Source organism: Oncorhynchus gorbuscha, linkage group LG03, assembly GCF_021184085.1.
Source record: "Oncorhynchus gorbuscha isolate QuinsamMale2020 ecotype Even-year linkage group LG03, OgorEven_v1.0, whole genome shotgun sequence".
Classification (NCBI taxonomy): domain Eukaryota; kingdom Metazoa; phylum Chordata; class Actinopteri; order Salmoniformes; family Salmonidae; genus Oncorhynchus; species Oncorhynchus gorbuscha.
In genome coordinates this window covers 38,146,274-38,170,952 of record NC_060175.1, presented here as the reverse complement: position 1 = coordinate 38,170,952, position 24,679 = coordinate 38,146,274, and the positions used below count along the sequence as shown (strand labels likewise).

Sequence of the window (24,679 nt, the reverse complement as noted above, 5' to 3'; positions counted from 1 at the left end):
CCAGGTATATCAAAGTGTTTCTGTGTTTAGCTATGTTGACATGTGTCAGCCAATTATTTGCAATATAGGCTATTCTAACATTGTCATTCTATTGAACATCTAATGAACACTATTTTTGGATAGGTAGCCTACACCCTTATTGCATGCCTTTGCCTTTTTGGTTCTTTAAAACAACATAGCACCATGAAAAAAAATGGGGGGCTAATTACAATTTAGTATACAATTTGTTTAGGCTATAATACGCCTGCCAAATCTCATGAATGTTTCAAATGAGCGATATAATTTTTGTATAAGCGATGATGCAATTCCCAGTTCGACGGGAACACTGTTGAGTGAACTATTTGTTTGTACCCTAACTCGTTTTCTTATTGCCTAATATCCCGTGTGAATTTCAATCTCCCTCTCTAAACCACTCATCGGCTACTGAGCGCTGAGTCATACTCCTAATGTCTCTCTAGAATCGGGGCTGACGGGCCTGCAGTAGACTACTACTGTTCATTATTTTTTGTCGGTCAACGCCTCCTTTTCGCCCTCGTCTCGTTCTCTTTCTCCTATCATATGGCGCGAGCGATTTCCCTGTTGCACCTGCGTGCGGCTTGAAGGGGGGGGGGGGATAGGTGCGTCATCATATAGCCTAATTGACACAATTGTGGCGTTTGTCAAAGGGAATGCAGGGGTTCGGCCTACATGTTTGTTGCTTCAGTTTAATTTATTTACTCAACATAAACCCCCGTGAATTGGCCCTGGGGAGAATATCATAATCCTGGCCTATTTGTTTTAGATTTCTCATTGAATTTGAAACGTCAAGACCGTTTAATAATTAAGCAATAAGGCAGGAGGATGTGTGGTATATGGCCTATATTCAACTGCTAAAGGCTGTTCTTATGCACAACGCAATGCGAGGATAATGCGAGGATACAGCCCTTAGCCATGGAATACTGGCCATATACCACAAACCCTGGATGTGCCTTATTGCTATTATAAACTGGTTACCAATCTAATGAGAGCACTAAAAATACATGTTTTGAAATACCTGTGGTATAGGGTCTGATATACCACGGCTGTCAGCCAATCAGCATTCAGTGCTTGAACCACCAGTTTATGATTGTTTTTTTTAAACACCCATACAGTGTTTTCATAGACAATTGCTTGACAGGATCCCATACTTTTAAGAAATAGGCCTAGCTACACATTAACTGAGTAAAGCGCATTAGCCTTTGAGGACCAATGTTTAAAAAAAACATGATTTATTTCACCTTTATTTAACCAGGTAGGCAAGTTGAGAACAAGTTCTCATTTACAATTGCGACCTGGCCAAGATAAAGCAAAGCAGTTCAACACATACAACAACACAGAGTTACACATGGACTAAAACAAACATACAGTCTATAATACAGTAGAAAAATAAGTCTATATACAATGTGAGCAAATGAGGTGAGATAAGGGAGGTAAAGGCAAAAAAAGGCTATGGTGGCGAAGTAAATACAATATAGCAAGTAAAACACTGGAATGGTAGATTTGCAGTGGAAGAATGAGATAGAAATAATGGGGTGCAGAGGAGCAAAATAAATAAATACAGTAGGGGGAGAGGTAGTTGTTTGGACTAAATTATAGATGGGCTATGTACAGGTGTAGTAATCTGTGAGTTGCTCTGACAGCTGGTGCTTATAGCTAGTGAGGGAGATAAGTGTTTCCAGTTTCAGAGATTTTTGTAGTTAGTTCCAGTCATTGGCAGCAGAGAACTGGAAGGAGAGGCGGCCAAAGGAAGAATTGTTTTTTCGGGTGCCCAGAGAGATATACCTGCTGGAGTGCGTGCTACAGGTGGGTGCTGCTATGGTGACCAGCGAGCTGAGATAAGGGGGGACTTTAGGGGGATAAGGGGGTTTTAAGGGGGGTTTGGCGACGAGTATGAAGCGAGGGCCAGCCAACGAGAGCGTACAGGTCGCAGTGGTGGGTAGTATATGGGGCTTTGGTGACAAAACGGATGGCACTGTGATAGACTGCATCTAATTTATTGAGTAGGGTATTGGAGGCTATTTTGTAAATGACATCGCCAAAGTCGAGGATCGGTAGGATGGTCTGTTTTACAAGGGTATGTTTGGCAGCATGAGTAAAGGATGCTTTGTTGTGAAATAGGAAGACAATTCTAGATTTAACTTTGGATTAGAGATGTTTGATGTGAGTCTCGAAGGAGAGTTTACAGTCTAACCAGACACGTAGGTATTGGTAGTTGTCCACATATTCTAAGTCAGAACCGTCCAGAGTAGTGATGTTGGACAGGCGGGCAGGTGCAGGCAGCGATCGGTTGAAAAGCATGCATTTAGTTTTACTCGTATTTAAGAGAAATTGGAGGCCACGGAAGGTGAGTTGTATGGCATTGAAGCTCGCCTGGAGGGTTGTTAACACAGTGTCCAAAGAAGGGCCAGAAGTATACAGAATGGTGTCGTCTGCGTAGAGGTAGATCAGAGACTCACCAGCAGCAAGAGCGACATCATTGATGTATACAGAGAAGAGAGTCAGTCCAAGAATTGAACCCTGTGGCACCCCCATAGAGACTGCCAGAGGCCAGGACAACAGGCCCTCCGATTTGACACAATGAACTCTATCAGAGAAGTAGTTGGTGAACCAGGCGAGGCAATCATTTGAGAAACCAAGGCTATCGAGTCTGCCGATGAGGATGTGGTGATTGACCGAGTCGAAAGCCTTGGCCAGGTCAATGAATACGGCTGCACAATATTTTTTCTTATCGATGGCGGTTAAGATATTGGTTAGGACCTTGCTCGTGGCTGAGGTGCACCCATGACCAGCTCTGAAACCAGATTGCATAGCGGAGAAGGTATGGTGGGATTCGAAATGGTCGGTAATCTGTTTGTTGACTTTGCTTTCAAAGACTTTAGAAAGGCAGGGTAGGATAGATATAGGTCTGTAGCAGTTTGGGTCAAGAGTATCCCCCCCTTTGAAGAGGGGGATGACCGCAGCTGCTTTCCAATCTTTAGGAATCTCAGACGACACGAAAGAGATGTTGAACAGGCTAGTAATAGGGGTGGCAACCATTTCGGCAGATAATTTTAGAAAGAAAGGGTCCAGATTGTCTAGCCCGGCTGATTTGTAGGGGTCCAGATTTTGCAGCTCTTTCAGAACATCAGCTGACTGGATTTGGGAGAAGGAGAAATGGGGAAGGCTTGGACGAGTTGCTGTGGGGGGTGCAGTGCTGTTGACCGGGGTAGGGGTAGCCAGGTGGAAAGCATGGCCAGCCGTAGAAAAATGCTTATTGAAATTCTCAATTATAGTGGATTTATCGGTGGTGACAGTGTTTCCTATCTTCAGTGCAGTGGGCAGCTGGGAGGAGGTGTTCTTATTCTCCATGGACTTTACAGTGTCCCAGAACTTTTTAGAGTTTGTGTTGCAGGAAGCAAATTTCTGCTTGAAAAAGATAGCCTTGGCTTTCTAACTGCCTGTGTAAATTGGTTTCTAGCTTCCCTGAAAAGTTGCATATCACGGGGCTGTTCGATGCTACTGCAGAACGCCATAGGATGTTTTTGTGTTGGTTAAGGGCAGTTAGACCTGGAGAGAACCAAAGGCTATATCTGTTCCTGGTTCTAAATTTCTTGAATGGGACATGCTTATTTAAGAAACTTATTTAAGATGGTGATCAAGCTTACATTGTAGGATGGCTGGGGTGTTAAGCATGTTCCAGTTTAGGTCGCCTAGCAGCACGAGCTCTGAAGATAGATGGGGGGTAATCAGTTCACATATGGTGTCCAGAGCACAGCTGGGGGCAGAGGGTGGTCTATAGCAGGCGGCAACGGTGAGAGACTTGTTTTTAGAGAGTTGTATTATTAAGAGTAGAAGTTCAAATTGTTTGGGTACAGACCTGGATGGTAGGACAGAATTCTGCAGGCTATCTCTGCAGTAGATTGCAACACCGCCCCTTTTGGCCGTTCTATCTTGTCTGAAAATGTCAGTGATTATTGAACCATGTGGACCATGAACCTGCTAATTTTTACAAATGTACTTGAAATTATGTGCTGTCATAAAAACAAATGAGAATATACAGTTGTCTGTTAAAGCTGATATATTGATACGCACTTATACATTCAAAGACAAATAAATATTGAGCTTCGTCTGTTATGATAAAAACAATATATATTTGACTTTGCACCACCAATATTCACTCTGTCAAATCATAAAACTGTACAGGATGCTCTAGCATGTCTGCCGAGGGGTTCGAAGCTTGGAGCAGCAGTGGTGTGTGTGTATTAAATAGACTATAGGCATGGTCAGTGTGTCAGGCAGGCGATAAAGAGATGGCAGCTGATGAGTAACCAGAGAAAGCAGGGACCTTGGCGTTGCGCTACACTGTGGCGCCTTGCACTGCAAACACACACACACTGCAAACACACACATACACACACCACACACACACACTGCAAACACAAATACCAGCAGTGATGAAGTGGTGATGAAGCTGTAGTCAGGTTGTCACATTCATGTTCTCCTGTCAGCGTCCTGTCCCCAGACCCCCTCCTGCTCACACTAATACACTACGGCTAACACAGGCCAACATAGATACCAGAGGAAAAGCACAACTGCATTGACTAAAAAACAGGAGGGAGGAGAAGGAGAGTGTGAGAGAGAGAGGAGAAACTTAGTGAGCGAGATGAGGAGAGAAAAGAATAGAAAGGGAAGTGGCAGAAGGTGGATGTCTGATGAAACACATACACACACACACTAAGTGGTCTTGACCTGTTGATGCCAGAGGATTAACGTACCAGGTGGGAGGTGGCTTGTATTGTCTCTCTCTCTCTCTCTCTCTTTCTCTCCATCTCTCTCTCTCTCTCTCTCTCTCTCTCTCTCTCTCTCTCTCTCTCTCTCTCTCTCTCTCTCTCTCTCTCTCTCTCTCTCTCTCTCTCTCTCTCTCTCTCTCTCTCTCTCTCTCTCTCTCTCTCTCTCTCTCTGTGTGTGTTTGTGTCAATATGCGTGTTTGTGAGTATTTTTGTGTTATCTGGTGCCTGCTCTGCTGCTGTCTCCATTAGAGCACATTTCACCCTAACCCCATGACCCCATCGCAAACACACACACACACACACACACACACACACACACACACACACACACACACACACACACACACACACACACACACACACACACACACACACACACACACACACACACACACACACACACGCACAGGCATAATGCACATACATTAGAAACTAGCTCTCATAGTCTCATGTCAAAGTTAGACGTTGATCCATGTTTCTCAAACATCAAATTCTGAAGTTCTTCCAAATTTCAAATTTAAAAGTGTTTTAAGTTTAGGCATTAGTTTAGGCATTAACTCCAAAATGTTATGGTTAGGCATTGACCCCCGAATTGTTAAGGTTAGGCATTGACCCCCGAATTGTTAAGGTTAGGCATTGACCCCCGACAGGTTAAGCGTTAAGGTTTGTGATCAGATTAAAACTATCACTGGATTTGGACTTGTAACCTTTGGAATCAGAGGCAGATGCTTACGCCCCTCGGCCATTTCCATCCACAATGCCCTAGCAGAACCGAAACCTACTTGAAGTTAACAGCACTCACTGTTGCCCCTAGTGGCCAGTTTCCATGTCATCTCACAACGTGCTCAGACATGGATTATTGTCGAATACGGACTTGTATCATGGGTGACCTGGCTGCACATTAGACCACCAAACCCCAGCCCTCATTAGTCATTAGAGTCATTCTTATCCTCTTTAGCATGCGTTCTTTCTTTGTCTCTCTTTCTGTGTGTGTGTGTGTGTGTGTGTGTGTGTGTGTGTGTGTGTGTGTGTGTGTGTGTGTGTGTGTGTGTGTGTGTGTGTGTGTGTGTGTGTGTGTGTGTGTGTGTGTGTGTGTGTGTGTGTGTGTGTGTGTGTGTGTGTGTGTGTGTGTGTGTGTGTGTGTGTGTGTGTGTGTGTGTGTGTTTGTCTGCATCATAGAGTTTTGCAATAAGGGGCCAGCTTGGAACGTGGTGTGTGTGGTTAAAGGCATGAGAGCTATTTTGAGCGTTATTCGTCACAAATTTAGATAGGGACTTAAACAATAGACTGTGGCCTCCCTACTGCTCGCTCTGTATGGTTTCAGTAAGAGGATCATGGATCTCACCATGCATCCAATGCTGCACTAGAATAGAGTTCTGTTCCTGCCAGGGAGAAGAATAGAATAGAACAAATGACTCCTAAGTCATAAATCGACGATTCTGTCAAAGATAAAATCCAATTTGGACAAACGTCAAATAATGCAATAATTAGGGACGGATAAAAATGTACAGAATCGTTACCTGGAGGAGCTTTTCCAATTTCAATCAAGGGGAGGGTTTAGTATTATTTTATGTAGTCCAAGGGAGGGTCGTGTAATTTGTAATTGATTAAATTTCAATATTTCTCATTGTTTTAGTATTCGTTACTTATTAGGCTATATATCGATGTGTGCCTGATGCCATTCCTCATCTCTGATACTCCGCTGGGTGCTCAATATTAATTGCGCCTATACTCTACTTAGTGTGGTCTCAAACGGTTTTATCCAGAGCCTAAAGGTGATATCATGCATCACAGATATATAGGTGATAGGCTACGAAGTGCATGCTCAGAGAAGCACAGAGAAAAGTTATATTTCTAAGATAGCTGCTAGGATGGTGTAAATACAACTAGATTACATTACACACTGCAATTGATATTCAAACCCGGAGCCTCGGCCTGCTCTGCTCTTACTGATCCAAACCGTTTTTGTGTGCTGCTTAACCAATGGCTGTGCTGTGTAGAGCTACAGTGGCATATCAGGAGGAGAATCAAAGGTTTCTTCCTATTCAAGAAGTCAGAGGTAGGCTTACCTGTTTGACCGAGGAAATTAGGCTATAGGATGCTATGTCCATAGATTCCTCCACCCACCATGCATTATTTAAATAGCCTACATGTCAGCATTTACGTTTTCAGGAAATCTGACCCGTATTTTATGATGCAAAACACAACATCATATGATGTCAAATGCATCATATGGGCCAAATTTCTGTTTTTGGAAAGTTACATATCTTGAAAACTTGATTGATAACATGCAAAACATTTTGGGACTATGTCAACAATGGACTAATGAAACAAACACCAAAAGATAGTTTATGGGTGGAGTTTTCCTTTAAAACCAGGGCTCAAATTGAGGGGGTATGAGAGGGTATACCATACCACCTTTAATGAAGGAAAATGGCAAAAAACACAGACCTACCCCATATTAGCTTAAGATTTTGATGAAAATAAAACGGATCCGATTATATAAAGTGGTCTAGGCCAAAACAGCGCTTTGGTCCGTGACCACTCTGGAGTGGAAAGATAAGCCTACTCTGTCTGGAGTGGAAAACTAAGCCTACTCTGTCTGGAATGGAAATGTAGGACCTACTCTGTCTGGAGTGGAAAGGTAGGACCTACTCTGTCTGGAGTGGAAAGGTAGGACTACTCTGTCTGGAGTGGAAAGGTAGGCCTACTCTGTCTGGAGTGGAAAGGTAAACCTACTCTGTCTGGAGTGGAAAGGTAAGACTACTCTGTCTGGAGTGGAAAGGTAAGACTACTCTGTCTGGAGTGGAAAGGTAAACCTACTCTGTCTGGAGTGGAAAGGTAAACCTACTCTGTCTGGAGTGGAAAGGTAAACCTACTCTGTCTGGAGTGGAAAGGTAAGACTACTCTGTCTGGAGTGGAAAGGTAAACCTACTCTGTCTGGAGTGGAAAGGTAAGACTACTCTGTCTGGAGTGGAAAGGTAAACCTACTCTGTCTGGAGTGGAAAGGTAAGCCTACTCTGTCTGGAGTGGAAAGGTAAGCCTACTCTGTCTGGAGTGGAAAGGTAAGCCTACTATGTCTGGAGTGGAAAGGTAGGCCTACTCTGTCTGGAGTGGAAAGGTAGGCCTACTCTGTTTGGAGTGGAAAGGTAGGCCTACTCTGTTTGGAGTGGAAAGGTAGGACCTACTCTGTCTGGAGTGGAAAGGTAGGCCTACTCTGTCTGGAGTGGAAAGGTAGGACCTACTCTGTCTGGAGTGGAAAGGTAGGACCTACTCTGTCTGGAGTGGAATGGTAGGCCTACTCTGTCTGGAGTGGAAAGGTAGGACCTACTCTGTCTGGAGTGGAAAGGTAAGACTACTCTGGAGTGGAAAGGTAAGACTACTCTGTCTGGAGTGGAAAGGTAAACCTACTCTGTCTGGAGTGGAAAGGTAAGACTACTCTGTCTGGAGTGGAAAGGTAAGACTACTCTGTCTGGAGTGGAAAGGTAAATCTACTCTGTCTGGAGTGGAAAGGTAAGACTACTCTGTCTGGAGTGGAAAGGTAAACCTACTCTGTCTGGAGTGGAAAGGTAAGACTACTCTGTCTGGAGTGGAAAGGTAAACCTACTCTGTCTGGAGTGGAAAGGTAAGACTACTCTGTCTGGAGTGGAAAGGTAAGACTACTCTGTCTGGAGTGGAAAGGTAAACCTACTCTGTCTGGAGTGGAAAGGTAAACCTACTCTGTCTGGAGTGGAAAGGTAAACCTACTCTGTCTGGAGTGGAAAGGTACGACTACTCTGTCTGGAGTGGAAAGGTAAACCTACTCTGTCTGGAGTGGAAAGGTAAGACTACTCTGTCTGGAGTGGAAAGGTAAACCTACTCTGTCTGGAGTGGAAAGGTAAGCCTACTCTGTCTGGAGTGGAAAGGTAAGCCTACTCTGTCTGGAGTGGAAAGGTAAGCCTACTCTGTCTGGAGTGGAAAGGTAGGCCTACTCTGTTTGGAGTGGAAAGGTAGGCCTACTCTGTTTGGAGTGGAAAGGTAGGACCTACTCTGTCTGGAGTGGAAAGGTAGGCCTACTCTGTCTGGAGTGGAAAGGTAAGCCTACTCTGTCTGGAGTGGAAATGTAAGCCTACTCTGTCTGGAGTGGAAAGGTAAGCCTACTCTGTCTGGAGTGGAAAGGTAGGCCTACTCTGTTTGGAGTGGAAAGGTAGGCCTACTCTGTTTGGAGTGGAAAGGTAGGACCTACTCTGTCTGGAGTGGAAAGGTAGGCCTACTCTGTCTGGAGTGGAAAGGTAGGACCTACTCTGTCTGGAGTGGAAAGGTAGGACCTACTCTGTCTGGAGTGGAAAGGTAGGACCTACTCTGTCTGGAGTGGAAAGGTAGGCCTACTCTGTCTGGAATGGAAAGGTAGGCCTACTCTGTCTGGAGTGGAAAGGTAGGACCTACTCTGTCTGGAGTGGAAAGGTAGGCCTACTCTGTCTGGAGTGGAAAGGTAGGCCTAACTTTTGAAAATGCTCAGATTCCTAATGGCATCTCAAATTAAATTATTTGGGACAGTTTCATTGCAAACAAGACACACTGACTTGCCATTGGAAAAATATGATAATATGAACACAGGCCTATCTCTCTGTCCATTGTTAGTCTGTAATTTCGGTAATTTGTGTGGTATAAAAAAAATATTCAGGCAATTTTTTCTCGGACCTGCAAATATGATACTAGATTCATGCAATGATTTTACTATAAAAGCGATCTTGCCAAGCCTACTCTTGTCCATGGTGGTCTGCGAACCCACAACCTTCTGGCCCACAGCCCTGTGCACTATCAAAATTCCCATGTTGACATGTAATGCTTACAGGACAAATAACTATTTCGAAAACTGCATATCTAAGGCTCTGGTCTATTATTTTAGTTATAGGGAAGGGTCACTTTTTTAAGCATTCAGGAAGAATTTAGGTCAAATTTATTTTGCTGAAGGGAGGACCATCCATTTTAATTTCAGAGAGGTCCGATTTTCTCCATGTAACCCTTTTTATAAATAACTTCACTACCTCATCTCTGTGCCCCACACATACAGTTGTCTGTAAGGTCCCTCAGTCGAGCAGTGAATTTCAAACACAGATTCAACCACAAAGACCAGGGATGTTTTCCAATCCTTCGCAAAAAAGGGCACCTTTTGATAGATGGGTAAAACAAAATTAAAAGCAGACATTGAATATCTCTTTGAGTATGGGGAAGTTATTAATTACACTTTGGATGGTGTATCAATACACCCAGTCACTACAAAAATACAGGCTTCCTTCTTAACTCAGAGTTTAATAGCTGTGATAGATGAAAACTGAGGGTGGATCAACAACAACATTGCAGTAACTCCACAATACTAACCTAATTGAGTGAAAAGAAGGAAGCCTGTACATAATACAAAATATTCCAAAACATGCATCCTGTTTGCAACAAGGCACTAAAGTAATACTGCAAAAATGTGGCATGGCAATTCACTTTTTGTCCTGAATACATTACATTTACATTTAAGTCATTTAGCAGACGCTCTTATCCAGAGCGACTTACAAATTGGTGCATTCACCTTATGACATCCAGTGGAACAGCCACTTTACAATAGTGCATCTACATATTTTAAGGGGGGGGGAGAAGGATTACTTTATCCTATCCTAGGTATTCCTTAAAGAGGTGGGGTTTCAGGTGTCTCCGGAAGGTGGTGATTGACTCCGCTGTCCTGGCGTCGTGAGGGAGTTTGTTCCACCATTGGGGAGCCAGAGCAGCGAACAGTTTTGACTGGGCTGAGCGGGAACTGTACTTCCTCAGTGGTAGGGAGGCGAGCAGGCCAGAGGTGGATGAACGCAGTGCCCTTATTTGGGTGTAGGGCCTGATCAGAGCCTGGAGGTACTGAGGTGCCGTTCCCCTCACAGCTCCGTAGGCAAGCACCATGGTCTTGTAGCGGATGCGAGCTTCAACTGGAAGCCAGTGGAGAGAGCGGAGGAGCGGGGTGACGTGAGAGAACTTGGGAAGGTTGAACACTAGACGGGCTGCGGCGTTCTGGATGAGTTGTAGGGGTTTAATGGCACAGGCAGCGAGCCCAGCCAACAGCGAGTTGCAGTAATCCAGACGGGAGATGACAAGTGCCTGGATTAGGACCTGCGCCGCTTCCTGTGTGAGGCAGGGTCGTACTCTGCGGATGTTGTAGAGCATGAACCTACAGGAACGGGCCACCGCCTTGATGTTAGTTGAGAACGACAGGGTGTTGTCCAGGATCACGCCAAGGTTCTTAGCGCTCTGGGAGGAGGACACAATGGAGTTGTCAACCGTGATGGCGAGATCATGGAACGGGCAGTCCTTCCCCGGGAGGAAGAGCAGCTCCGTCTTGTCGAAGTTCAGCTTGAGGTGGTGATCCGTCATCCACACTGATATGTCTGCCAGACATGCAGAGATGCGATTCGCCACCTGGTCATCAGAAGGGGGAAAGGAGAAGATTAATTGTGTGTCGTCTGCATAGCAATGATAGGAGAGACCAGAGAATACAAAGTGTTATGCTTGGGACAAATCCATTACAACAAATTGCTGACTACCACTCTCCATATTTTCAAGCACTGTGGTGGCTACACCATGTTATGGGTGTGCTTGTCATCATTAAGGACTGTGGATTTTTTCAGGTTAAAAAGAAACGGAATGGAGCTAAGTATAGTCAAAAATTATAGAGGAAAAGCTGGTTCAGTCTGCTTTCCAACAGACACTGGGAGATTAATTCCCCTTTTAACAGGACAATAACCTAAAACACAAGGCCAAATATACACTGGAGTTGGTAACCAAGAAGACAGTGAATGTTCCTGAGTGGCTGAGTTACAGTTTTTACTTAAATCTACTTGAAAATCTTTGTCAAGACCCAAAAATGGATGTCTAGCAATGTTCAACAACCAATTTGACAGAGCTTGAAGAGTTTTGAAAATAATAATTGGCAAATGTTGTGCACTCCAGGTGTGGAAAACTCTTAGAAACTTGCGCAGAAAGACTCACCGCTGTAATCGCTGCCAAAGGTGCATCTACAAAGTATTGACTCAGAGGTGTGAATACTTTTGGAAATGAGATATTTCTGAATTTCATTTTCAATAAATTTGCAAACATTTTTAAAACATGTTTTCACTTCATCATTATGGGGTATTGTTTGTGGATGGGTGAGAAAAAATACATATTTAATCCATTTTGCAACACAACAAAATGTGGAATAAGTCAAGGGGTATGAATACTGTCTGAATGCACTGTATGTTGACCATATTTCAGATGATGTTTGAAACAGGATGGGCTTGTTTTTGCAAACGGACCAGTAAGTTATATCTGGACAGACTAAACTTATGTTCTGGCATCACATTATGCATGTATTTAAATGGTGTACAGGCACCCTCTGTCATATTGCAAAAGCATTTCCTTTAGATCCAATCCAGTGTCTCTGTGCATGTACAGTGGGGTCCAAAATGATTGACACGCTTGATAAAGATTAGCAAAAATGACTATATAAGATAAATCATTCAAAATACTGAGCTATATTGAATGCTCCACCTTGCGAGGCTAACAGGCACTGAGCCTTTTTCTAAAATATTTTATGAATTGGAGAACACATTGGGATGATTCCCAAAGATCCACCACCATATTTTAAAGTAGGTATGAGGTTATTTTCTGCGCATGCATTTCAATGCCAAACCCACCACTGGTGTGCAAGGCCAAAGAGCTTTATTTGAATGTCATCTGACCAAAGCACCAGTTCCAATCGAAGTGCGAATGGCGTGTAGAAAACTCCAGGCGTTTACATTTGTTGGATGACATGAAAATAAGGCTCTTTGGCCACATACACCAGTGGTGGGTTTGGCATTGAAATGCATGCGCAGAAAATAACCTCATACCTACTGTAAAATATGGTGGTGGATATGTGATGTTGTTGGCGCTATTTTGCTTCCTCTGGTCCTGGGGCCCTTGTTAAGGTCAACGACATCATGAACTTCACCTAGTACCAGGACAAATTAGCCACAATCAAATCAAATAAATCTAAATCTAAATGTTTTGATCAAACGTGCCGAATGCAACAGGTGTAGATTTTACCGGGGAATGCCTACGTACGAACCCATTCCCAACAATAAAGTGTTAAAGTTGCGCTATGCAGAAGTCACTCCACCATTTCCCGGTTGTTAAAACTCTAGTAATTTGCCTAAATTCAGTTTATTTGACAAAATAAACTAGTATAGTGTAGACAATCACTGTACCATCTAACAAAACTTAAAAACGGGAAGCATAAAAATAGCGCAGATAGAACAGATCTAATGCTTCTTAGACTTTCAAATAAAATAATAGACCTATAACTCACATTTCACAGTATTTGGTTGTGTCGCTCAAAAGGTTACATACAGTGCCTTTGGAAAGTGTTCAGACTCCTTGACTATTTCCACATTTTCTTATGTTATAGCATTATTCTAAAGTTGATCAAAAATCACCAAAAAATCATCATCAATCTACACACAAGACACCATAATGACAAAGCAAAAATAGTTTTTTGGACATTTTTGCAAATTCACACCCTTAACTCAGTGCTTTGTTGAAGCACCTTTGGCAGCAATTAAAGCATTGAGTCTTGGGTATGACGTTACAAGCTTGGCACACCTGTATTTGGAGAGTTTCTCCCATTCTTCTCTGCAGATCCACTCATGCTCTGTCAGGTTCGCTGGGGAGCGTTGCTGCACAGCTATTTTCAGGTCTCTCTAGCGATGTTCGATCAGGTTCAAGTCCAGGATCTGGCTGGGCCACTCAAGGATATTGAGACTTGTCCCGAAGCCACTTCTGTCTTGTCTTGGCTGTGTGCTTAGGGTCATTGCTGTGTTGGAAGGTAAACCTTCACCCAGTCTGAGGTCCTAAGTGATCTGGAGCAGGTTTTCATCAAGGATCTCTTTGTATTTAGCTCCGTTCATCTTTACCTCAATCCTGACTAGTGTCCCTGCCCCTGTCGCTAGAAAACATTCCCACAGCATGATGCTGCCACCACCATGCTTCACCGTAGGGATGGTGTCAGGTTTCCTCCAGACGTGACGCTTCACATTCAGGCCAAAGAGTTCAATCTTGGTTTCATTAGACCAGAGAATCTTGTTTCTCATGGTCTGAGAGTCTTTAGGTGCCTTTTGGCAAACTACAAGCAGGCTGTCATGTGCCTTTTACTAAGTAGTGGCTTCCATCTGGCCACTCTACCATAAGGGCCTGATTGTTGGAGTGCTGCAGAGATGGTTGTCCTTCTGGAAGTTGCTCCCATCTCCACAGAGGAACTCTTAAGCTCGGTCAGAGTGACTATTGGGTTCTTGGTCACCTCCCTGACCAAGGCCCTTGTCCCCTGATTGCTCAGTTTGGCCGGGCAGCCAGCTCTAGGAAGAGCCTTGGTGGTTGCAAACTTCTTCCATTTAAGAATAATGGAGGCCACTGTGTTCTTGGGGACTTTCAATGCTGCAGAAATGTTTTGGTACCCTTTCCCAGATCTGTGCCTCGACACAATCCTGTTTCGGAGCTCTACGAACAATTCCTTCGACCTCATGGCTTGGTTTTTGCTCTGACATGCACTGTCAACTGTGGAACTTTGTATAGACACGTGTGTATTTCCAAATCATGACCAATCAATTGAATTTAGCACAGGAGGACTCCAATCAAGTTGTAGAAACACCTCAAGGAAGATCAATGGAAACAGGATGATACACCTGAGCTCAATATTGAGTTTCAACGCAAAGAGTCTGAATACTTATGTAAATAAAATACTGTTTACCCTTTCAATTTAATACATTTTTTAATGAGGCTGTAACGTAATAGCATGTGGAAAAAGTCAAGTGGTCTGAATGCTTTCCAAAGGCACTGTATTGCCACTTTAAAATGTAAGAAAAATATTTGCTGAATGATAAAGGAAATAGTAAAACAATAAAATAACAATAACGAGGCTATAGTTGAGGTAGTTGCGATAGCAGAGAGAACGGTCTATGACTTGAGTGGCTGGAGTCCTTGACCATTTTTAGGGCTTCCTCTGACACCTCCTGGTATAGAGGTCCTGGATAGCAGGGAGTTCCACCCCATTGATGTACTGGGCCGTACGCACCACCCTCTGTAGCACCTTGCGGTCGGGTGACGAGCAGTTGCCGTACAGTACCAAGCAGTGATGCAGCCAGTCAAGATGCTCTCAATGGTGCAGCTGTAGAACCTTTTTAGGATCTGAGGGCCCATGCCAAATCTTTTCAGCCCGCTGAGGGGGAAGAGGCGTGCTCGTGCCCTCTTCTCGACTGTCTTGGTGTGTTTGACCATGAATGTTCGGCCCTCCGTTTCCTGTAGTCCACGATCCGCTCCTTCGTTTTGTTGACGTTGAAGGCAAGGTTGCCGTCCTGGCACCACACTGCCAGGTCTCTGACCTTCTCCCTATAGGCTGTTTCATCATCGTTGGTGTTCAGGCCTACCACCATCGTGTCGTCGGCAAACTTACTGATGGTGATGGAGTCGTGTGCGGCCACGCACGACTGAGCATGCACCCCTGAGGGGCCCTTCAAGTCCAGGATCCAGTTGCTGAGGGAGGTGTTCAGTTCCAGGGTTCTTAGCTTAGTGGTGAGCTTGGAGGGCGCTATGGTGTTGAATGCTGAGCAGGAGTCAATGAACAGCATCCTCACGTAGGTGTTCCTTTTGTCCAGGAGGGAAAGGCCAGTGTGGAGTGCAATAGAGATTGCATCATCTGTGGATCTGTTGGGGCGATATGCAAATTTGGGTTGATCCAGGGTTTCTGTGATGATGGTGTTGATGTCAGCCATTACCAGTCTTTCAAAAGCACTTCATTGCTTGAGATATAAGTGCTACTGGGCGGTAACCATTTAGACAGGGACTATGCTGGTTTGCTTGAAACGTGCAGGTAATTCAGACTGGGTCACGGAGAGGTTGAAAATGTTAGTAAAGACACTTGTCCTCTGGTCAGTACATGACTGTGCCAGGTGACTGAAACTTGGCCACAAGACAATAACCCAAACACATGTCAAAATCCACAAAGAAATGGTTCATTGGCCACAAAATCAACATTTTGCAATGACCGTCTCAGTCTCCAGACTTGAAACCCACTAAATATATCAAGGATTCTGTAGGGAGGAATGGTCTAAGATCCCTCCCAATGTGTTCCCCAATTCGTAAAACATTTTAGAAATGTCTCAGTGTTGTTATCATCACAGGATTAGATATTAAAAGGTATTGGAAAGAAACATCAATAATTTGATGAAAAAAAGTATTAGTGTTTAAACAAAATATAATTATCTGAGCAATTGTAGTAGTAGAAAATACAATAATTCTCCAATTTGTTTTATAAATAAATACCTCAGCATTTGAATGATTTATTTTATACAGTCATTCAGTCATTTTTGCTCATCTTTATCAAGGGTGTCAATAATTCCGGACCCCACTGTACACAATTACCCTGCTTAATAGGAGTTATAATGGGTTCTGGGTTTAGCTTAAGTCGGACTGTCAGCAGCTGAGAGTGAAGGCCGGGGTTCATGTGTTAAGGTTAGAGTTCACTTGTAGGGTCAGTCTGAGTGAGTGTTGCTGTTGTTTGTTGGTTTGACCCGACTACTAGGCTGAGACAGTTTATGTTCTGACTGGAAGAACTTCCTATTTCCTCTCTCTCCTCCTCTGTTTCACTCCTCATTCCCCCACCTCCTCTCACCTCTCTTTTTTTTCATCTTCCTTATCTCCTCTCCGCAGCTCAGCCCATCTCCTCTGCATCTATCCAACTATCTCCTCTCCCTCGATTCCTTCCTCTTTTCCATCCCTCCTCCTTCTACTTTCCTCCCTCTAATAATCTCCTCATCCACCTTGTCTCCCTCTTCCTCTTCCTTTTCCATATTATTTATAACCTCCTAAAGAAGAACCAGCTCTTCTTTATACCTTCCCCCTGCAACAACCAGCTCTTCTTTATACCTTCCCCCTGCAACAACCAGCTCTTCTTTATACCTTCCCCCTGCAACAACCAGCTCTTCTTTATGCCTTCCTCCTGCAACAACCAGCTCTTCTTTATACCTTCCCCCTGCAACAACCAGCTCTTCTCTATGCCTTCCCCCTGCAACAACCAGCTCTTCTTTATACCTTCCCCCTGCAACAACAAGCTCTTCTTTATACCTTCCTCCTGCAACAACAAGCTCTTCTTTATACCTTCCCCCTGCAACAACCAGCTCTTCTTTATACCATCCCCCTGCAACAACAAGCTCTTCTTTATACCTTCCCCCTGCAACAACCAGCTCTTCTTTATACCATCCCCCTGCAACAACAAGCTCTTCTTTATACCCTCCCCTGCAACAACCAGCTCTTCTTTATGCCCCCTCCTGCATCAACCAGCTCTTCTTTATACCTTCCCCCTGCAACAACAACCAGCCCTTCTTTATACCCTCCCCTGCAACAACAACCAGCTCTTCTTTATACCCTCCCCTGCAACAACAAGCTCTTCTTTATACCTTCCTCCTGCAACAACCAGCTCTTCTTTATACCTTCCCCCTGCAACAACAACCAGCTCTTCTTTATACCCTCCCCTGCAACAACCAGCTCTTCTTTATGCCCTCCCCTGCAACAACCAGCTCTTCTTTATGCCTTCCCCCTGCAACAACCAGCTCTTCTTTATGCCTTCCTCCTGCAACAACCAGCTCTTCTTTATGCCTTCCTCCTGCAACAACCAGCTCTTCTTTATACCTTCCCCCTGCAACAACCAGCTCTTCTTTATACCTTCCCCCTGCAACAACAAGCTCTTCTTTATACCCTCCCCTGCAACAACCAGCTCTTCTTTATGCCCCCCTCCTGCATCAACCAGCCCTTCTTTATACCCTCATCCTGCAGCAACAGCCAGCACTTCTTTATGCCCTCCTCCTGCAACAACCAGCTCTTCTTTATGCCCCCCTCCTGCAGCAGCCAGCACTTCTTTATACTTTCCTCCTGCAGCAGCCAGCACTTCTTTATACCCTCCCCCTGCAACAACCAGTTCTTCTTTATGCCCTCCTCCTGCAACAACCAGCTCTTCTTTATACCCTCCCCCTGCAACAACCAGTTCTTCTTTATGCCCTCCTCCTGCAACAACCAGCTCTTATTTATGCTCTCCCCTTGCAACAACCAGCTCTTCTTTATGCCCTCCTCCTGCAACAACAACCAGCTCTTCTGTATGCTCTCCCTCCCCCTGCAACAACCAGCACTTCTTTATGCCCCCCTCCTGCAGCAGCCAGCACTTCTTTATACCCTCCCCCTGCAACAACCAGCTCTTCTTTATACCTTCCCTCTGCAACAACAAGCCCTTCTTTATAAAATCCTCCTGCAACAACCAGTTCTTCTTTATGCCCTCCTCCTGCAACAACCAGCTCTTCTTTATACCCTCCCCCTGCAACAACCAGTTCTTCTTTATGCCCTCCTCCTGCAACAACCAACTCTTCTTTATACCCTCCTCCTGCAACAACAACCAGCTCTTCTGTATGCTCTCCCCCTGCAACAACCAGCTCTTCTTTATGCCCCCCTCCTGCAGCAGCCAGCACTTCTTTATACCCCCCCTGCAACAACCAGCTCTTCTTTATGCCCTTCCTCCTGCAGCAGCCAGCTCTTCTTTATACCATCCTCCTGCAACAACCAGTTCTTCTTTATGCCCTCCTCCTGCAACAACCAGCTCTTCTTTATACCCTCCCCATGCAACAACCAGCTCTTCTTTATACCCTCCCCCTGCAACAACCAGCTCTTCTTTATACCCTCCCCCTGCAACAACCAGCTCTTCTTTATACCTTCCTCCTGCAACAACCAGCTCTTCTTTATGCCCCCATCCTGAAACAACCAGCTCTTCTTTATGCCCTCCTCCTGCAACAAACAGCTCTTCTTTATGCCCTCCTCCTGCAACAAACAGCTCTTCTTTATGCCCTCCTCCTGCAACAAACAGCTCTTCTTTATGCCCTCCTCCTGCAACAACCAGCTTTTCTTTATGCCCTCCTCCTGCAACAACCAGCTCTTCTTTATGCCTTCCTCATGCAACAACCAGCTCTTTTTTATGCCCTCCTCCTGCAACAACCAGCTCTTCTTTATACCCTCCCCATGCAACAACCAGCTCTTCTTTATACCCTCCCCCTGCAACAACCAGCTCTTCTTTATACCCTCCCCCTGCAACAACCAGCTCTTCTTTATACCTTCCCCCTGCAACAACCAGCTCTTCTTTATGCCCTCCTCCTGCAACAAACAGCTCTTCTTTATACCTTCCCCCTGCAACAACCAGCTCTTCTTTATGCCCCCATCCTGAAACAACCAGCTCTTCTTTATGCCCTCCTCCTGCAACAAACAGCTCTTCTTTATGCCCTCCTCCTGCAACAACCAGCTCTTCTTTATGCCCTCCTCCTGCAACAAACAGCTCTTCTTTATGCCCTCCTCCTGCAACAACCAGCTTTTCTTTATGCCCTCCTCCTGCAACAACCAGCTCTTCTTTATACCTTCCTCCTGCAACAACCAGCTCTTCTTTATACCTTCCCCCTGCAACAACCAGCTCTTCTTTATGCCCTCCTCCTGCAACAAACAGCTCTTCTTTATGCCCTCCTCCTGCAACAACCAGCTCTTCTTTATACCTTCCTCCTGCAACAACCAGCTCTTCTTTATACCTTCCCCCTGCAACAACCAGCTCTTCTTTATGCCCTCCTCCTGCAACAAACAGCTCTTCTTTATGCCCTCCTCCTGCAACAACCAGCTCTTTTTTATGCCCTCCCCCTGCAACAATCAGCTTGGATCACAAACTAAGATACCATCTTAGTTAGTTTAAATAAATACTGTGTCAATATGAGAGCAACCAAAGCATAGCAGGCACATTGATATGACGTGAGCAAAGATGAGTAAATTGTAACCAATTAGATTTAAATGAAAATAAACAATTCACCTTCTTTCAATGATAGTCCCAAAATGAAGTTCATATATAATCCTAACCAAAGTCTCAATGTCCAATGTTAATAAGGAAGTCAAAATCCAATCCAAGAACAGTTCAAGACAAATAGTCAATCTCAAAGCAAGAATGGGAAATCCCCCTTCAAAATGAATATATAACTGCAAAAAAGAAACAGTAAACAGTGTCACACTCCTATCTCCTCCTCCTCCTCTTTTCTTTCCTTTCCTTGACTTTTTCCTCCTCATCTGCATCATATTGCTGAGATTGTTATGATGGTCATTTCAATTACTATTGAAATATGTCCTTGCTGTATATTTAATTTGTACAGTACTGTAATATACTGTAGCCACAACAGCTGCACAGATTCCCATAGACTCCTATGGAGTACATCTCAATAGTCACAATAGTCTGATAACATAAGAAAAGTTCAGCCATCATGAAAGAAGCCAACCAGAACCAGTTCTTTAATTTCACTGCAAACTGAAGAAAGAAGATGAGGAGAGAAAACCACTACATTATTGAGATGCACCCATTTTCTCTACTGACAATCAGGCTCAAAATAATTGCTTATCAAATGAATCCTTGCCACTTTCCGTAAAATGTTAACATAGTTTTCTGATGAAACACATTTGCTGTCGGGGGCAGACCGTGAGTTTGTTTTTGTCAGAGTCAGTCCTTTAAGAACATTGCCTGGAAGGCACTAACATGGCTGCCAAGAAATTATGTTATGTTGTCTACGTCTCAGAGCAGCCTAAGCTTCTTGGTTGAAACCTGAAGGATAAACTTATTCTGTCTGGCTGTTGATGGTCTGGGCCTTGGGCTGTGCTGCCTCTGTGCCTCAGGGGAGACTCCTGAGAGGAGATTGAGATCAGGCTGCCCTCTGCAGGCCAGACTGGGTTCTGCAAGTGTGTCTGCTGATCTGACTCCAGTCCAGCAGAGGTTATCCCAGGTCATCATATCATACTAGCTTAGAAAGTGGTGGTACAGAGTCATCCATGCTGCTGGTATATACATGGGCCTGGAGTCTCTCTAAGAATAATCATGAATGGTTAGTTTTCTTGGAAATGCATATTTTGCTTTTAACCCAACCCCATGAGAAACACACACACGCACGCACACACACGCACACGCACACACAAACACAGAGAGAGAGGTTGGTAGCCAGCCAGTGTCAGCCGCGGTGCAGTACCGTAGGTACAACGATTTGCTATATTTTATGTGCCCATATATCTAGGTGAGGGGTTCGTCAATGTGCTGGGGCATACCACAGTATGCAGGAATCCAAAGCTTGCAATTTAGAACGGGTAATCTCTACAGACCCCTCACTGCTATTTGTGTGTGTTTGAGTATCTGCGCGTGTGCCTTGCCACAAACCTTTCCACTTACTTTCCCAATCATGCTTCCAGAATGTCTGTGGTTGTCCTGTTGGCTGGCTAAACTTTGTCCTCCACTAGCTGTGTGGTCAAAAAACAACAACATTTTTACTTACATTTCATGCACAGTGAAGCAATGAAAACTTACTATAGGATAAAACTACAGCTGAATATTGCAGTGAACACAGATAAACAGTATCTATTACTGTGTATTGTTTGCTGTGAGGAGCTTCCTAAACCTATATATACCTCCACCTGTTTACCTCTCCTGTGTACTCAGCAGAGGAAAGGTAAGCCGTGCTAGTTTAATCAACTGATATAAATACCCTGGGAGAGACAGAGACAGAGAGAGGTGTCTGGAAGAGTGTGTGAGGGCTGGTCTCTGTGACATCCTCTGTGTTAGTAGAGATTCATCTGGGGATTGATCTGTCCTCAGAGGAAGGGGTAGTTGATATAGCCAGAGCTCAGATACAGACCTATCTACCACAGATATGGTGTACAGCATGGCATCTTTAGAGCAACACACTTGTTTAGCCAGGGGGGGTTTCTCTCACCTATCTATCTCTCCTCCTTTCTCTCAGTCTCCACTCCACCCTCACCACCCTTCCTCTACAGCCCAGATACCCTTTCTCTCTCTCTCTCTCTCTCTCTCTCTCTCTCTCTCTCTCTCTCTCTCTCTCTCTCTCTCTCTCTCTCTCTCTCTCTCTCTCAATGTAGAGCTGCAGTGGTAACTGTCTGTCTCTGTTTCTGTTTCTGCAGTAAGGCTTTAGTGGAGTGGTTGCGTGCTAAGTTGCGCTGGGCTAAGCTTGTTGGAGCCAGCAGTGTTGTCAGGGCTGCGACGTGTAATGCAACACAAACACACAGTAGCCGGCGAACAAACCACACTCCAGGTGGAATGCGACCACGAACCGTCTGACTATACCTCCCAGAGAGAGAGAGAGTGAGAGAGATGGTGTGAGTGGGAGAGAAAGGAAGAAGAATGAGAGCAGGGGGAAAGAGTGGAAACAGAGGGTAACACAGCCAAATAAAGAGTTAAAGATGGAAGCACTGAACACACAAACACACACCAACATACACTAACACACATGCACACACTCCCCAAATGTCTGGGCTAGTCTTTTCCCATGCAGTAGGGTTTCACAAACACATAGACAGAACTACACCTGCGGAGAGCTTATCTGTCCTTCCCATGTGCTTTATCCAATGTTTATTAAATGTTTCCAGGGTCAGGGCTGGGCCAGTGGCATGCCAGCAACAGCAACTGGTGCTTTATGAGTACTTTCATCTCTGTGTGTGTGTTAGTGTGTGCGTCCGTGTGCGCATGTGTGTGCGTGTGCGTGTGTGGGGGTACTGAATGCTGAGGGGGACAGGTTTATGTGATAGGAGAGATGCTGAGTCTCACCAGCTGCAGTGCAGACAGACAGTGGTTCTCCAGTGTTCAGAGGTCTCAAGGTGACTTCATCACACTATCATAGCTGGATGTGTGGAGACTGTGTACCCAAACAGACAGAACACACAGCTCAAGGTCGTAGGTCTTTTTCTTGTATAGCTGTATTTGAACTTCAATGTATTTTATTGAGGGGAAGATGCGTATGTACAAATTGAGGAAGGAAATTATTTAACTGCAAATCTATCAACTTTAAAATGAAGAGAATAATGCATCCATGATTCTGAGGTGCATGAAAAAACAGTAAAAAGAAACAAGTTAATTATACAGTATCTGTTCAGATTATACAGTATCTGTTCAGATTATACAGTATATGTTCAGATTATAAAGTATACGTTTAGATTATACAGTATACGTTTAGATTATACAGTATATGTTCAGATTATACAGTATCTGTTCAGATTATAAAGTATCTGTTCAGATAATACAGTATACTTTTAGATTATACAGTATACGTTTAGATTATACAGTATACGTTTAGATTATACAGTATATGTTCAGATTATACAGTATCTGTTCAGATTATAAAGTATATGTTCAGATAATACAGTATACGTTTAGATTATACAGTATATGTTTAGATTATACAGTATACGTTTAGATTATACAGTATACATTTAGATTATACAGTATATGTTCATATTATACAGTATCTGTTCAGATTATAAAGTATCTGTTCAGATAATACAGTATACTTTTAGATTATACAGTATACGTTTAGATTATACAGTATACGTTTAGATTATACAGTATATGTTCAGATTATACAGTATCTGTTCAGATTATACAGTATATGTTCAGATAATACAGTATACGTTTAGATTATACAGTATATGTTCAGATTATACAGTATCTGTTCAGATTATAAAGTATCTGTTCAGATAATACAGTATACTTTTAGATTATACAGTATACGTTTAGATTATACAGTATACGTTTAGATTATACAGTATATGTTCAGATAATAAGGTATACGTTTAGATTATACAGTATACGTTTAGATTATACAGGATATGTTCAGATTATACAGTATCTGTTCAGATTATAAAGTATATGTTCAGATAATACAGTATACTTTTAGATTATACAGTATACGTTTAGATTATACAGTATATGTTCAGATAATACAGTATACTTTTAGATTATACAGTATACGTTTAGATTATACAGTATATGTTTAGATTATACAGTATATGTTCAGATTATACAGTATATGTTCAGATTATACAGTATATGTTTAGATTATACAGTATATGTTCAGATTATACAGTATATGTTCAGTATTTACCATTTTATCTGTTGGTGAAGACAGTTGGTTATGAACTGAGCCTGTACCATTTCATTCATAAAAAGTGATTGATTGTTGTTGTCAGACAAGCATTCAGACAGGCTGAGGGAGGAAGGCAGCAGTGCTCTGATAGTGAGGTCCCCTGCTGTATAGACAAGACTGTCGGAGGGAGGATGTGGTCGAGTGGTCATGGTCGAGGTTATCTGACTATTGAGTGGAGAGGAGATGACCATGAGAGAGAAGGAGATGGAGAGAGAGAGTGTGTGTGTGTGTGTGTGTGTGTGTGTGTGTGTGTGTGTGTGTGTGTGTGTGTGTGTGTGTGTGTGTGTGTGTGTGTGTGTGTGTGTGTGTGTGTGTGTGTGTGTGTGTGTGTGTGTGTGTGTGTGTGTGTGTGTGTGTTGAGAGGGTGTTATCTGCATGGAGAAGAGGAGGTGACTGTGTGTGAGAGAGATCATCTGGGCTATAGAGGAAAGGTGGTGAGGGCAGAAGGCTAGAAGGAGGTGTGTGGACTATCAGCCCTGGGAGAGACCCCAATCAACCTTACCTAATGATACCCTGTCAACATCGGAGAGAGAGAAGTACAGGGAGACTGACAGAGGGAGAGAGGGGGGGGGGAGTGAGGTGAGGGACAGATAGAGAGAGAGAGAGAGAGAGAGGAAGGGTGAGATGGAAGGAGAGAGAGGTGAGGGAGGGCCACCGACAAGGCCCAGACAGCCCCTCTGTCGAAAGTTCTGGTGAAGAGTATGTCTGTGATGAGCATATGAGATGGGTCTATTTCTGTAAGGTGCTTTTAGCCAAAGAGATATGGGACTGAAGGGGTGAGGAGTGACCTGTGTGCCCTGGAGTTGGTTTAGATGATACAACTAT

At 43.9% G+C, this 24,679-nt stretch overlaps 1 protein-coding gene across 1 annotated transcript in view; it reads left to right on the top strand.

Annotated features, from left to right (window-relative positions):
* Nucleotides 1-24,679, top strand: part of LOC124020085 (protein Wnt-4a-like) — a 31,343-nt gene that overhangs the window by 3,026 nt on the left and 3,638 nt on the right. The window lies entirely within an intron of this gene.